This window comes from Glycine soja, chromosome 2 (genome assembly GCF_004193775.1).
Source record: "Glycine soja cultivar W05 chromosome 2, ASM419377v2, whole genome shotgun sequence".
Classification (NCBI taxonomy): domain Eukaryota; kingdom Viridiplantae; phylum Streptophyta; class Magnoliopsida; order Fabales; family Fabaceae; genus Glycine; species Glycine soja.
The window spans coordinates 14,451,013-14,467,455 of NC_041003.1; the positions used below are offsets into that span (position 1 = coordinate 14,451,013).

Sequence of the window (16,443 nt, forward strand, 5' to 3'; positions counted from 1 at the left end):
ATAAATCAAGCATCTTATGAATGATGGTAGATAGTTCAATAACATTTTTAGCATGAAACAAATGCCATAAAATTAGCGAAATAACATATGGATGATATATGAGTATACTTAATTTGAATAAGACTCAAGTTTGATTTATCATATACTACATTTAACCACTTCCTTAGAAGTTATTTTTTGAAACTGAATACTACAGCAAACAAGAGAAAAACTGAAGATAAATATTTGAAAAAGATGTCAAAGAAGACATGTGAGTGAGACAACAAACGAGGGTGCGAATGAAGAACGGGGGACTCCTGGGTTGTTAATTTTGTTTGATTAATAATAATTGGCCATAAGAAGAAAAGTTTTTTTCTAGAGATAAAATGAATAAAATATATGTAGAAGAATAAAAATTACAACAAACGAAAAATCACATAAATATAAAATTAATAGAAATTCAGAATAAAAAATAAAATAAAATTTGATAATAACATATTTAACCTGTTGGATTGAATTTGACAGCAAAACTCGTGAATTCAACATGTTAGATGATATTCATCTATTTTTTTTTTAAGTGAAAGAGATCAATATGGCAGTTTGTGATTCTACTTTAGCAGTAAAAGTAAAAGCCTGACTTATTTTTTAAACGTTCTTCAAAATTGAACCGCACAAACCTCTTATATATACTATGGGGCGAAACTTTTAAGACCATGCCAAATATTTGAAAGACATTATTAGTATTTGCAATTATTAGTTCTATATATTTTAATGGCTGGATTTTAATGACTTGTTATTTTTTTAATCATCTTTAATTATATATTTTCTCTAAGGTTGGTTCAAGAATCTCAAGGATAAATATATTATGGAGATGATAATGCTATAATTATCGCATGGACAATGATTTAATTAATTAATTTATCGTCAGTTATGATGAGTCATTACTTTTTAATGGTTAACGTCTCTTTGATAACTATTGTTGAACTAAAACTATATTATATAAAAATGAATTTGACAATTGAGTAATGACATGTACATTTTTAAAATTAATGCATTTTTATATGATTGACAAATATGCAATTGAAAAAAATATAAAATTTGGTGAGAAAATCTATAAAATTGAATATACTTTAACTTGAGCAATAATCACTCATTATTTTAAGAAACGATAAATATTGCTCATTTATTTTATAACCATAGGGCAGCTCTAAATGACAATCGAGCAAATATGATTTTAATGGCAATGGAGGCTATTCTCAAAAAAACAATGGCAATGGAGGGAATTAGGATTGAGGCTGACTGGAGATGGAGAAGTAAGAGGATTTATATATTATATATATAATTATTTGATAACTGAAAAGTAATTGTAAGATATAAAAAGAGTGTAATAGTCAATATCATTCAAAATACATAGTTCAACATCTTTACTGCAAAAGTGAATGATTTTAGGAAGAAAATTGAAAGAGAGAGAAAAAATGAATGAGTGATGCAACAATCATAAAGAGTCAATAAATTGAGACTAACTTTTCTCTAATTTTTATTTCAGATTTTTCTTAATCAACTAGATGGTGTGATTCCTATATAATTTTTTTAAAATATTTTAAAAGTTTGAAAATGGTTTGAATGGAGTCAAATGGTGTGTTCATTTCTCCTCAGCATCAATTTAATGAATGCCCCTTCAATTTTTTTTAAAAGTTAATGTTAATTGTTAATTTGTTAGTTTGTGTTAGTAGGAAGGATTCGAACTCATAATCTTCTTCCTCTCTTTCTCTCTTAACTAAGGGTGTGCAATGGATCGAGTCAACGTCGAACTTGCCCAAATAGGACCAAAAAGTGTCATTCATTGTAACTTGGAACGAGGGTGGGGCATTGCATAGTCCAAAAGGCATTACACAAAACTCGTAATGCCCTTGATGAGTGTGAATCATCATTTTGTTGATATCCTCCTCCTTCATCAAAATTTGATGGTACCCTTAAAGCAAATCAAGCTTCGTGAACCATTGTGCTCCTCCCAATTTGTCCAATAATTCATCCACCGTGGGGATAGGGAACCTATCCTTGATGGTGATGGCGTTAAGAACTCGATAATCGACACAGAAACGCCAAGACCCATCACGCTTCTTCACCAGCAAGACCGAAGAGGAGAAAGGACTCGTGCTTGGTCTGATGACTCCATTCTTCAACATAGAATCCACCTGGAGTTCAATTTCCTGTTTCTGGAAATAAGGATAGTGATACAGCCTGACATTCACTGGTTCTGAGTTTGGTCGAAGCTTAATTGTGCGATTCGTGTTACAAGATGGAGGTAATGATGTTGGAAACTGAAACAAATGGTGGAATTGCTGAATTAGGGTCCCTATTTCGGGTACTGGATGTGGCAACTTGGAAGTTTGGGTTGAAGGGAGCTCAATGCGGAGATGAAAGAACTCGCTAGCTCTATGAGTTTGGACAAGTTGACATAGCTGGTGAACCGTAATTGATTTTGCAGTGCCTTTGCATTCCCCTTTCAATTCAACAACTCTACCGTTAAAAAGGAATTTCATGGTGAAGTCATTGTAGTCTGTTAGGACTAAACCCAATGACTTCAATCATTCTACGCCTAGTACGAGATTAGCACCACATAACGGAAAGACATGGAAATTGACTAAGAATTGTTGGTCCTGAACTTGGAAATTGATGCCCCTACACCACTGATGGCACTCGAGCTCATGGCCATTGCCCACCATGATCCTCAGAGGTTGAGTGGGTTGGGTGGGTAGGCCCAATGCCAGAACTAAATGTTCTTGGATAAAATTGTGGGTACTACCCACATCAATTAATATCCACACCGGCTGACCATTTAGGTGGCCCAATAAACGTAAGGTCTTAGGAGCCATGTGACCTGAAAGCGTGTGTAGGCTAATTTGGGCCGGGAAAGATTCTATCCCTTGTCCTTCATCACAAACCTTTGTAGAGCGAAGCAAATCCTGAGGAGAATTTTCATCGTCCTTGGCAATTAGGAGGAAGAGTCTGGAGGCGCACTTCTGACTGCGGCTGAATTTCTTGTCGCAATTAAAACACAAACCCTTCTCCCGGTGAAGGGCGAGTTCTTCCAGCGACAATTGTTTGAATGGGATAGAAGAAGGTTTTGGTGGTGTTAGCAAGAGGCTACGTGCTAGTGGCAAAGGGGAGGCCCGAGGAAGAGGCGGACCTGAAGACAATGATATGATTGGCAAGAGATTCAAATTCAGAGAGATACTCAATGATTGTTCCCCTCTGTGTGAGCTTGAATAAGGTACCGGTAGGATCCTCATATTGGGAAGGGGCAAATCAGGCCTCCAATGCTTGCAAAAAACTAGTCCACGATGAAAGTTGGTCGTTCTGCGACATCCATTGGAACCATGCGAAGGTCAGTCCTCCCATATAGAAGGAAGCAATTGTGAGGCTATCGGGTTTGGGTGTGTCATGATAAGCAAAGAATTGGTTGATCTTGAAGATCCAACAAAAGGGGTCTGAGCCTTCAAACGGCGACACTTCCAACTTCATATGAAGAAAGGAAGGTGGCAGGTGAAGTGGATTGTGATTGGTTGTGGATGATGTCAACGAATGCGAGCTTGTCTCCAAATGGGTAACCTTCTGATAAAGGTCCTTCAACTTGTTGAGATAAGTAGGCAATGGCATCCTCGATGTGATCCATGTTGGACTTGAAGCGGGTCGATTCTGCCATCGTTAATGAAAGCACCAAGATGATGTGTACAGGGAGAGAGAGCTAGTAGAAATATCATAACCAAGTAAGGAGTTTGCCGAATTTCTATCTGCTTCATTTTTTGCTCAACCAAAGGTTACATATATAGGGAGAAAAAACAGAATAACAAACTAGGAAATGACTCCACTAATCCACTACTAACAGAAAGATAATCAACTACTAACAGAAAGGATAAGCTAGCACTACTCCACTACAGCAAGCACTAATTAACCGACAAGCATTTTTAAAAGATCAAACTAGCATATTGCCCTCAATTTAGACATAGTCTAATAAGCGTCTTGGAGTGATAATTCTTCTTTTGGGTCTTTTGCTCATGTCACGCTTGATTGTGGGCCTATCAACAACCCATATACATAATAACCTATCAATTCCATCATCCCTAAATGTACCTATATAGTTGAGTCAGAACTAATCGGAACTCAACTGAAGCCATTACTTAGGCTTTACCCAAGAATTTTTCAACCAAAAAATATATCTCCTGCATGTGTCCTATAAACTTTTTAAGCATTGCAAAGGAATTATGGACCAATCATATAAAAAGAGAAATCCAAGTTCTTCATCCCACACGATAAACAGGCCCATAAGATCTAAAATTAAACTTGTCCACAACGCTTTCACTATTCAGAGACTATCATTTCTAAAAACAATTAACATTATTCCTAAAGTAAAAAAAAAAATGACCATGTGACTGAAACCAAATAACCCTCCATGCCAAAGAGTTTATTTTCCCCTATGCACACATGTATGTTGCAAGATTTGACTTTTAGGGTCCATGGGTTGCACCATTTGTATTCACACATGTATGCTTGGTTTGTTTCTTTTTCCTCTTATTTCATGCCCATTTGTCATATAGCAGCTCTTTGAACCTATTTTCATGTCTTGGAGATGCTTTCGCTCTTGAGAACCACATGCATACTTTAGCCAGGTTCAACAAATATCATATCCTGTAGAGAAATAGCTAAATGTTCGATCAAAAGACAACTTAAATTAACAAAAGTTAAATAATAATGGTGACATCACACTCACCCTTAGGAAAACAGATCCTAAGTATTGCTGCATGATACTAGTTATAGATAATATTAAAGTATGGCATGGAAGCAAAATTTTTGCACACTGCACAAAGATGTAGCGTTAAAATGATTCTTTTATCCTAAAAGGAAAAAAAATGTGCAACTAAATATATCTATTCAATTAATTAATAGCAGACAGAAAAAGGATTTTCTTATGTTAATAATTAACATGAGAATCTATTTTCATATATATGACTCACCAAATTGTTGGTCAAGAGATGTTGGTGCAAATCAAGATTGTTGCATTGATTTACATCGAAGAACACATGATGAATGGGTCCATCATAAAACCTAATTTTAAATCTTATTGAAGTATGTATAAGATTTTGTCGCAATAGGTAATATTAAATGAGAAAAAGACAATAATATATAACATAATGCCATAAAATTACCTCTTGGTAAAGCTTACAGCCGTTTTGGGTAAGAAGAGGGTGATATTCAATGTACTCGACCACTGATTTGTAAGCCTACAATGATCAACAAAAATAATTAATTGTAAGTTTAAACCATTATGTGTGTATTTTTGGATTTTCATGGAGAAAATTCTGAATTATGATTCCAACAAAGGGTCTTTATGAACTAATATTGTAGGGACCTTGATTAAAGAGTACTAAATATATTTTATTAATTAATTATTAAATAATTTAAATAAATTTTTTCATTTTTATATAATAAACATTTTTTAATTTTTTCCTATGCATTTGGGAAATGTTTGTGTTTGTAATTAACACACCCAGGAAAATTAAGAAATTTTGGGATTGAATCATAGAGCATCGACTTACATAATAGATGATGTTAGTTTCCTCCTAGGATGCACCAAAATGGGAATGACGACATATACAGATACGGGGATGGAGACAAAAAATAGTAAATTTAAAAATCTCAACATACAGGTACGGCTAGAAAACGGTAAAAAAAATTTAATATTTTTTATTATTTAAAAAATTGAAATGTTTTTACCATATTGATTATTGATCATATAACTCTATAAAGTTTTATAAAAAATGATTAGATATTTGAACATACCTTTATTGAAATAACAAAACGACCTCTTGTTTTCACATAATGTGAAGCATATATTTAGCCCCAAAATCCTAACCTGCAATGGACACCAAAAAATCATAAAGAAACCAATACATAGAATATACTGAGTTTCAAAAAAAAATTATCTTCAAATAAAATAGAATTCATTTTTCTTCTTGTATATGGTCAAGGACAAAACTAAGTTATACACATTATATTAGGGGACTAGGGGTTGTCGGATATTTGCTGTTGTCTTGTTAGTATAAATATGAAATAATAAATTTTATCAATTAAAAATATATAATCTTATGCAGGAAGCATGTGATCTATTCTAAAAGGTCAGCCAACAAAGTCGTATATATAATTAATTTACTGTAGCTTCAATTAGAGGAATGCAGAATTGGGGATGTGTGTATAAAATTACTTAATTTATTGTAGCTGTAATGAGATATTTTTCTAAAAGCTTAGCATGGTCGTACCTTTTTTATGTTTTTATTTTTCTAAAATGCTGAATTGGGGATAAGCGTATACCTTTAGTGTAGCTGCAATGAGATATTTCGCGTATACCTTTTTTCTAAAAGGTCGTACCTAAACTGGGGGAAAGAAACCTGGAAAGCAATAAACAAGCGTTCCTTTTTTCTTTTCTATGTTTTTATTAAGTGAATAGCATAGGATCACTCCAAGCGAGGGAAACTATGGACAAAGCGTTTCTTTTTTCTTTTCTATTGCTTGGAGTAATTAAGGTTTGGGATTTGTTGATGATTAAGAGAATGACAGAGGAAAGCAAGGAACCGGTAGAGGAAAGGGAGATCGTACCTATTTGGTTCTCTGGTTCGTTAGTGATGGTTGTCCAACCAAGACTCGAGAAGACAAAGTGAAAGAGAGGAGTAAGGAATCCCTGATTTTTTTATTTGTTGATTTTCTTCTTTTCTCTGCAATACCTGGAAACGGGGAAGTGGTGTTCCCGTGTTTTATAGGTCTTCTCAAGGCCTGTTTCACAAGGAAAAAAGAAAAGAAAAGAAATTCAACTAGTTTGTATTCAATTCTCATAATTATTGCAATGTAGGTTGCTCAAATAAAAAATTGGAATAGGAATCTCTTCTTACCAAGAAAGATTTCTTCTACAATAAATCAAGTATCATACCTTTGCTTGATTAAGGGTTGTGCCGGAGTTAATTCTTCCAACCAAACATCCCTAGATGCACAAGAGAATATATCAATCGTAAAAGCATTTTTATAAACCTTATAAACTGATATTAACAAATTTAACATTAAAGTAATATATATTTCTAACCTCGTATTCAGTCTTTTACATAATCAGATATTTAATAGTGATAAGTAGTGCAAATTAAATATAGGACCAACGCAACAAAAACCAAAATATATCACAGCTTACAACACATATCACATTACATGTTTCTTCACTACTAAACTAACAATAAGTTGAATATAAAAAATTTACTAAAGCACTGGTGATAATATATAAGTATGAAAGCATAATTAAGCAACTATATTAAATCAAATATTTATTATATCAGCAAAAAAAATATTAAGATACATGCGTTTGATATATATATATATATATATATATATATATATATATATATATATATATAATCTTAATATGGTTGGAAAGAATTGTGTTTAATGATATCTTATCACAATCGATCTAATTCTTTTTAGATGTTTATATTTGTATTTAACTAAACCATGTAGGTTAATTCTATGTGCAAAACTAAAGTTTGAAAACTACTACATTTATAAGGTACATGATATATATATACTCACAATATATATATGACATGATAATTTCTTTACAAGTAAACGAGTATATATAACCTATTTTTATATACTCACAATATAAAAATAGATCTTGTTATCCTGGCAAATGTAAAGCCAAGGATGGTGGTTTAGGGTTTATCTCTTAAATTGTTGGCTTTCTTAAGTGATTTCAAATTAAACAGGGCTTCAATCAAGTACTGAGAAGTCATTTTGTAACAAATAAGTTGACATATTGTTGCAGTCAAAGTGCATATAAAGGACAAGAATATAAGTTCAAATCAAGTGTCGAAATTATCATAGGATTAGCGTATTATATTGATCATTTATGAAACAATGAGTCAAGATACTTTACCTCCCAAGCCTGCACATAGTCTTTAAAATTTGTTGGTGGTTCAAGCCAAAGAAGTGCCTCATGAGGCATTATATTCTGGCATCATTGGCAGTGGAGAACCCCAAGTGTTTCCACCCATTGAAGATGTACCTACCGGATTTATCTTACTCAATTCAAACCGTAGTGCCTTGGAAATTGTTGGTGACAACTACTATAATAAGGATTAACAGTATTGATATTGGCTCCAGCAACAACACCAGCAGCATCAGTAGTAGAACTAGCACCAGCAATACCACCAGAACTAGCAGCAGCAACAGCAAGAGCACCAGCACTAGCACCCATCAACACTAGCACTAGCACTTGCACTAAGACCAACACCATCACTAGTACTATCATAAGGATGCATTGGAAGTGATTGAAATTGATTGAGGGAGTTTCCTAGTGTATTAGGGAAACCAAATGAAGAAGCACCAACTCCATTTGACCATGCATTGAGGCAATGAACCTTCTCCCGATGTGGAAGTGGATGTCCTAAACACTTGTCCAAGAATTTCATTTATTGACATTGACTGATCTAGTTCTAAAAGGTGTGTTAGAGGGTCCTCGTCCAATGTTGTCCAAGAATGGATACAGTGTGCCTCCTTGAAATTTCTAGACAATAGAACTGTAAGTTGACCATTTCCACGGTCGGTGATGAGATCTGTGACTTCGATTAGACCATTCCCCTACAAAAGAAAGGGAAATAATTATATATTAACCAAACCATATAAGAATACATAGTACTACTAGATGATCATTAATTGGAAATTTGTTTTAATGGGGTTAATTTTATTCTTGTGTACAAAAACACTTATTAAACACCTTCATATAATAATTAAATTGCTTGGTAACTTAAAAATTATGTCACTGTAAACTCGAGAAATAAAAAAAAAAAAAAAAGATATGTACCAATGAGATATCCAACAACAAGGAGAACCAGAAGGAGATATTCTAGAACATAGTCTCTCATCGAATACAAAGACAAATATTTTTTGGAAAGCCAACAAATAAGTTATGTATGAAAGGAGGTTATATATATAAGAAATAAATTACACTCTTACCAAACTGAAAATTGATATGAAGAATGGATGTTGATTTGGAGTTATTACCGAAAGAGATACCTTTAGCTGCATGTGTTGTAACATGGACATATAGTCAACATAAATAGAAGGCTATGATTAATGAAAATGTAAGAATATATAGAATTTTGAGATATTACCCAGACAAACATTTTGGCCACATTTATGAAGGCAACATCTAAAGTTTTCAGTTGTCCTGAAATAAATATTTCTTCGTGAAGCAAAGGTAAATTCACTAGCATGCTCTTAGCAAACAGGGTCACCCGTTGCCACAAGAATACAATGTCTTTCATCCTTGAGGTATTAATCACTTATTGTCTTAGAATCTTTTGGGAACATCTGCTTAATTCAATGTTCATAATGTTATTTCCTTTGTTACAGTAATTGCATGTACATCTCATATGTAAGATAAATAAATCAATAGTGGAATAAGGGCAAAAGGTATATTTGTTAACATACCACTAAAGCTTGTGCCAAACCTTCTGCAATGGTATGCTGATTTAAATTATCTCCGTTGAAAGGTAAATTTTAAAAATTGTCCCACATTTTTTGTCCAATTGATATATTGGACTTTACTACCTGTGCAAAAGAAATTAAAAAATTAGGATTTGTCTCAAGATAATGTGTGTATAGGAGATATATATAATGATAATTGTCATTTTAAGAATGCATAAATGATCAAATGATAAATTGGTTTTGTTAATAGTCTTTATTATCATTTTCATATTTCATAATGATAAGTGTTATCCCCTAAATAGCTCTCTTTATAAGTGAACGTCTTCCCAAAGAAATGATTAAAAAATAATTAACATTATGTTGAATCATAGAATCAAATGTAATAATAATTAGTATACAAGTGCTACGTGTAATATATTAAATTGGGGAGAGACAACTTGGACTAAAAATGCTAAACATTAAATATTACCAAAGCTAGGATTGAAGTTGTACATGATTAAGGCAACTTCACAAGAAGAATTAACTCCCTGTAAATAACAAATGGTACATGGTAAGGTAAATTATCTTACTTCTATAAAATAAGGCAAATGATAAATCAAAATTAATGTTACTTGTATATCAATAACATTAAAACACTAACAAAGATCAAATACAAACCAAAGGCTCTTTGTCCCACCAAAAGTCAAATTCTTCTACTCAAGCCTTACACCATACAGTATACCCTGCAGGCTTCATCATCTTTCTTGTGCAATTAGTTCAATTTATCAACTACATACCAAATCCCCTTTCTTCACCTACTTTTTAATTAGTCTTTACATAAGCTCCCCACACATTAGTTTCCTCCTCACACCACACCTTTTTCACTAGCTATTACAGAACTCTGATTCCGATCCAGTGACCATTAGTCAAAGACCAGCTTAAAAGATTTTCTCTGTATTTTCTCTCTTGATGAAATGTACTTAATTTTCCTCTTATCCTCCTGTTATGTTTGCTCTAAGTCAATTAATTTCCTAATAATGATATTATCTTTGACTTTATCTATGGATGGGAAACCACACTATATTTTCATAGCTTCACACCAAATCACGTTAACATAGGAATTATATATGATTAGAATTTTTATTTCTAGTGAAGTATTGAATAATTGATATGGTGTATAGAGGAAACAAGAAACCTTGAATTTTAATTTTGAAATGAATAAAAAAAATTGTAACTTGTGCAAGTTTACAAGATCCTGACATCGAAAATTCAAATACAGAAAAACTATAAATTACCTCTCCTCTTAAGTTGCCAAAAAAGGACCTGCATAATCAATAAGAAAATAAGTAATTCAGGAGAGTAAATTCAATTCACAAACTAGGGTTTACACATGTAAATATTAGATTGAGGACATTAAGCCACCCACGGTTTCAATCATAGAAAGGTTTTCTTTACATATATAAACTAATAGTGAATTTTTGGTAGAAATAAAAACTAAACTAATAGTGGATGAGATCAAATGTAATGCCCACAGTTTTTTTATTAGGCTTGAAATGTTTAATCTCAAGATAGATGTATTTTGGCATTTGAATGTAGTGATGAATAAAATAAGGACTTTTAACGCCAATTTATTAATTAACATTTATGACTTTGGAGTTGTTATTAAGTGATTGTTTAATATATATATATATATATATATATATATATATATATATGAGTGATTATTTACTCTTCTCTTGAATCATAACATGGAAAAATAGAGCACACTGCTCAGCACGATGTGAGGCCCAGAATCTAACTTACATAGAATTGAAATGAGCATAGGTGGGAGAGCAAAGTTACTCTTGGGCTCTACATGTAATGTTACCCTACAATTTTACATTCTCACATCTTTGTGATTCGGAGAAAAGAGATGTAGAAAAACAAAGTATTATTTAGTTAGAAAAATATATTAATTTTAGCATAAAATAGTAAAGTAAAAAAATAACACTTTTATATTAAAAATAATTATAAAATATTTTCTTGGAACAAATGACTCTTGAATTTTTCAGTACTCTTGGCCCTTTTTTGTTTTCTCAAAGAAGAATATACGTTTGTTTATTTTTGTTTTCATGTCTAGTTTTCATTTTCTATTTTCATATTTAATCAAAAAAATTGTCACCTTATTTTTAATTTATTTTTTGTTTTAAATATTTTACAAGAAATAGAAAAAAATGTTATTTTCAGCGTTTCATTTTCATATGTAAATCTTTGAAAATAAGGAGACTGTTTTATAATTAAAAAAATGAAGATAAATATATTTTTCTCAAAGTAAAATGGATACTAAATTTTGGTAAAAACAAGTCAAACCTAATATTTAATTTACATCAGTTTTGTTTGAAAACATGAAATTCGCTCAAGTTTTTTCCTTTATTCTTTGAGTTATGTTTCTCTTATTAAAGTCAAAGTAATAATTATTCCTTATAAAAAATTAATTAAAAAGTAACTAACTTTTACCCACTCAATCCTTTATTCTTCGAGTTATGTGTTTTTGTTTTTAAATTTTGGGGTAGCAAAACAGGAGAGGCAGGAGGAGGGGCTAATCTGAACTTTTATTGTGGAACTTTGGGCCTAAAAATTAGTCACAAGTTTATAGATCTAACTTTAAACGAGTTTTAGTGTAATATAGGTTTGTGAAACACATAAAAGTAAAACTTTTATCTCTTGAAACGAATGTCATAGTTAAGGTCGTGCATATGTTGAATAATAACATAATATAAAGCAAATTATTGTGAATGATATATGTGCAGTAAGAATTTTCAAACCTGACAATCTTTTTCAAATAATCTGAAACAATTTTAGGCCAATAAGGACACAAGGCTGAGTTTCCATCTACAACAATGTTCAACCATTTGTTAGTTGCCATTGATGTCTCTGTTGAAAGCTAAGCAAATGAGAGAAATAAACAATTGAAGAAAGCGAGTGAGGACAAGGAGAGCAATAAATGAAAGTGAGAATATTGAACAAATGGGGAATTCCTTGGGCTTTTATATAAGTGTCCTCTTTATTAAGCTTCACAAATATAACGATTTGTTGCTGGTTTTGGACAAATACCATCATTCATTTTGAATTGTGTTCAGTTACTTTTGTTGATGTATGCCACATACTTACAAACATTAATGATCGGGTCTTCTATGCCTTCAATGTTGAAGTAATTGATAGTGCAAAACAGCACAAACATTGCATACCTGGTGGTCCTTATCACAAATATTAAATAGTTAAGTTTGACTTGCTGACTCCATTGTATATAATGAATACACTAATGAGTAGTTGGTTCAATTGAAATTGGATTTAAATTGTTTAAGTAAGATTTCAAATTTAAATTTTATGGGTAAAAAAATCATAATTAAAAAGAGAAACCACACAATATATGGTTGGTCAAGTTCTTAATGAAGATTAATCGTTAACAAAATTAATGATATTTCACACCAATATCATGATAATCCATAAAATTATATATATAATGAATAGATAGGCTAGAAAATTTGTTTAGGGTAATTAATGATAATTAGTCAAAACAAGAAAAGTGTTATTAATTTTTTGTTTTTATTTATTATCTTCTCAACAGCTAAACGTTCACAGACAAATTATATACACTTAATTTACTTACCAATTACTCAAATTGGAAAAAAAATAAGTGTAAAAAAGCTTAAATTAATTATTGTGTTACAACCACCAATGCACAAATATATCTAAATTTTAATAAATTTATATTATAACATATTTTTTGAATGTAATATAAGTGATTGTTAGTTAATAAAATTGAAAATTTTATCAAATAAGATATTAACATAGAATTTAACAACTTAATATTATTTTAAGAGTTTAATTTTCATACACCGACGGTATACATAAAATTATTTTATATTATTAATTAATAATAAATCATTATTAATACGATTTTTAAGATATTTTTTATAAAATTTATCAAATTTATCATACATCTTTGTGATTAATGTAAAATTATTTTATTTGATTACTATATAATTTATTTTCTCTTATTTTATTAGTAAAACTTTAAACGAGAAATAAAACATCAAAGTAGTGTCATGAATAATCTCTTTTAGATGACATTGAAGAGGGAATGAGACTTGAAAAAGTTGGAATTAAAGGCAATAATTAATTGAGAGCTGAGAAGATAAAAAGCAAGTAGTGTATGGCATTTATAATGTAATTAAGTACAGTACAAAAGTCAATACTATTATTGCAAATATGAATATTTTTTTTGTGAAATTAATGTTTATTGCAAACAAGAATATATTTTTTGTGCAATTATTGCAAAGACGGATTATACGGACGAACATTGAAAGAGGCAGAAAAATACAAATGTATTGTGAAAAATATAAAGAGTCATTAAAGTCAATTTACTTTTTTTCTTATTCTCAGTCCAGTTTCTTATTTTCATTTCAATTTTTTCTTAAGTCAAATAGATGATGATTGCATATGAAGGTTTTCTTAATATTTCAAAAGTTTGAAAATGATTTGAAATCCTTGTTTCGTTTGTAAATTTTGAATGGTTATTTTCATGTTTTAAGCAACGTTTATAAAAAAGATATATATTTTTTTAATATGACATCCGTGTGAATTATCACTAATTTTTTTTTTTAAAAAAGAAAATACCACCAACTTAATTGATGATTAATCTTTGACAAAAAAATCTAATTAATTATCTATAATAGAATCTTTATTTTTAATTATATTTTTTTCATCCACCAAACTAAAACTCAAAATGTTTAATTAAGTAGTCTGAGTTTAGTTTCACTCAAACCTATGACATATTAGTTTGTAAAAAATAACATTTTATGTGATATAGACCACATGTGATTTATATTGAAAAATAAAAAATGAAATATTAGTGATAATTGATTTTTAGAAGAAAGAGAAAATATTATAAAGGATTTGTCTAATTGAGCCCGAATAAAAATTATAAAATTAAAATTACAGCCGTATATATTTTCCAAAGGTGAATAAAGAATATAATGATTAAAAAATTATTAAGATTTTATAATTTTATAAGTTTTTTCATGTATATTTATATATTTTAGTATAATTTTAATTTTCAATTTTATTTAAAAATTATTAAATTTTAATTTTACAAATAAATGATATACAAGAGAAATTAAAGATGAAACATTAAATGTGATAATCATACCATTAGTAATAGTAATTGAATTCAAAATAAGATAGCTGTATAAATTCTATTAATTATTGAATATATGAGATTGTTTAATCCTATTTTTAGACAAACCCTAAATATGATTATTATTTGTTTTCTATTATGCGGTTAAAAGTGTCATCATTTTATTCCTTCAAATATTTTAACAATAATTTATTCAAATAACATAAAAAATACATCAGTTTAATCAGTTGACAAAAATAATATTAATTAAGTTCATTAATTGTAAAATATGTCATCAATTTGTTAACTCGTCGTCTATATTATTTCTATATTTACTTAATCCGTTAGTCAGACAAAAAATATTAAATGAATTAATTAATCATTTAGTCTTTGAACCTCCCGGGAAAGAGTTATTTGCAGTATGTCCAAATATAGTTAAGAAAATCATTTTTATGTCAGTTTTCTTAATTAAGAAAATTAATATTAATTTTTGAAACTCCCCAAAAAAGTATGTTTATTTTTTTTTATTTCATAAGATTTTTTATAAGCTTATAAGCTTATTTTATTGGATTATAAATCATTTTGACCAAAATAAATTTGAAACACTGACTTATTTTAGTAACTTATTTTTTATAAGTTAATTATTTTAAATAATTTATTTTCATACATTACTAAAGTAGCTTATAAAAAATAAGTTAGCTTATTAAATAATATTAAAAAAATTAATATTAATAAATTGATTTTAAATAATATAGGTCTATTTTATTTTATTCTACTTTTTATAAAACATGAAATGTGATTTTAAACAATATTAGTTTATTAAAATTTTATTTTAAAATCACCTAATCTTAACTATTCTTTTATAATGCAAAATTATTGTTCTACTTTTTAATATGATAAGTTATTAAAAATAAATTTATTTTTTTAGAGTAAAAATAAATTCAAATTTAGAAATATTAAATATGTTACTTTACATTATTTGACATTTATTAGTAATTTATTAGTTAATCTCAACAAATACTTTTAATTAAATAAACTATCTTATAAGCTTTCAACTCTTCAGTTTCTAATTTATAATCTTATTTGTCATTTAAGAAAATCTTCATTCCTAATTAAAATACCCTTGTGTAGATTCTTGAATTTTATTTTATAAAATATGTTTGATTATTATTTTACTTTTCGAGAATATTATGGTTACATTTAATTTTGGTAAGAAAATATTTTAGTAACTTTGTAATAATTATTATTCGACCAGCTTCATTTTTTTACACATAGGAAATGAATACAGTATAGAAAGTTTACCACACTCACGTACCTTACTTAACAAACTAAGTTAAACCCCTTGTATTTTTAGTTATTTATAAATTGATATTTCTGGAAAAAAAAATTATACTTAGGAAATATTTTTATTTCCTTTTACTGAAGATAAATTAATATTTCTAGAAACCTTTTCCTTGCGTTCGATGCAAAGAATTGGAACAATGAGCTAAAAATGAGGAATTTTTGTTACAAGATTCACTAGCAGCCCATGATACACTTTACAACCCATGAACCATTTTGTTTTGGGTGCTAAGTATGACAAAACAGGGGTTTTGCTTGGGGCACCAGCAGAATTGCTGGTACACCCAGCAAAATTTTCTAAATACCCATTATACCCCTGGCTTATAAGTATAGGTATCCTTCGTCATTTTGCATCCGAGCTTGTTTTCATTTTTGTTCATTGTCATTCGTTCCGTGAGAGGTTATTGGCGAGAGTTTGATGTTCGTTGTTGTGCCATCTTTGGTGGTTGGTAGACAAGTGG

General features: G+C 29.8%; 1 long non-coding RNA gene across 2 annotated transcripts; it reads right to left on the reverse strand.

Annotated features, from left to right (window-relative positions):
• Positions 1-3,382: 3,382 nt before the first annotated feature.
• Positions 3,383-7,147, reverse strand: LOC114371146. 2 transcript variants are annotated; one of them, XR_003658021.1, is made up of 7 exons: positions 7,112-7,147; positions 6,962-7,012; positions 6,634-6,807; positions 5,821-5,893; positions 5,187-5,261; positions 4,995-5,085; positions 3,383-4,668 (listed from the first exon to the last, which is right to left on the reverse strand). It is a non-coding gene; the product is annotated as an uncharacterized LOC114371146 (long non-coding RNA). The 2 variants fall into 2 exon arrangements; XR_003658019.1 differs by lacking the exon at positions 7,112-7,147 and having other exon boundaries at positions 6,962-7,051.
• Between the last annotated feature and the right edge of the window lie 9,296 nt (positions 7,148-16,443).